Genomic DNA, 995 nt, shown 5'->3' on the forward strand with positions numbered 1-995 from the left:
AAGGTTTTTAGGTAAAAAAAAAAAAAAAAAAAAAAAAAGTCTTGAAACATCCTAAAAGTAAGTTTATCATAGAAATGTATATATATAGTAAAGGGCTGGCCTGTGGCCTAGTGGTCGTGGGAGCCAGATTCCATTCCACGACCTGTTGTTCTAATCCTACCCATGGCAGCTTGGAAAACACAGCAGGTGCACGTGCGAGCATTCCCCAGATCTCAACAGGATGGAAAATGAAGGAAAAGGAATTGTGGCCTGACCATACCTCATTGAGGGTGCTCTCTCTCCCTCCCTCCCTATGGTATATGCCCTATGTCAATTGAAGAAAAAGAAAAGAATGTAAGGGAACCAGCAATTAGCGTAATGGCTATGTCGCTGGACTCCCACGTAGTCGACCGTGGTTCGTGTCCCGGACTCGGTGGCTTAAAACTCACGCCGGGCGCGTGTGCGTGCGTGCCCAAGATCCCGAGAGGAGAATGGAGGAGAAGGGATTGCGGCGTGACCATCCCCCCTGGGGGGTGATTTCTCGCTTTCTGTCTCTATGTCTCTCTCTGTCTGTCTGGCGAGCGCACGCGCCCTATACCAAAAAAAAAAAAAAACAAAACAAAAAAAAAACCTCTCCAAAGAAAAGAATGTAATAGCAAAACATGCAACACTGATTAGTTTGTAATTCTAAACTGAAACTTTCTTCATTAAGACTTTTTTTAAAAGTTCATTACTTTTGAAAGTCTCTGCTCCAGTTGTAGTGGACAACATTTCATAGGCTGAGTAGCCAGAAAATTACAGAGAAGACACAAGACATCTGGCCTTCCTACTAATACAGTGTTCCTTCTAGATCGTGCTCATGGGCTTCGATGTAGCTGGAAAGTACTACTCCTCTTTCCAAGTCTATTTTCTTTCTCTTCCATGTGAAAGAAACTAAAAAGCCATGTGTTTTTGCTAATTCTTTTATAATCTCTTTGTGAAACTTAACAATGAGCTACTGCAGTTTGCTGTAATCA

This window comes from Tupaia chinensis, unplaced genomic scaffold (assembly GCF_000334495.1).
Source record: "Tupaia chinensis unplaced genomic scaffold, TupChi_1.0 Scaffold000683_1, whole genome shotgun sequence".
Taxonomy (NCBI): domain Eukaryota; kingdom Metazoa; phylum Chordata; class Mammalia; order Scandentia; family Tupaiidae; genus Tupaia; species Tupaia belangeri.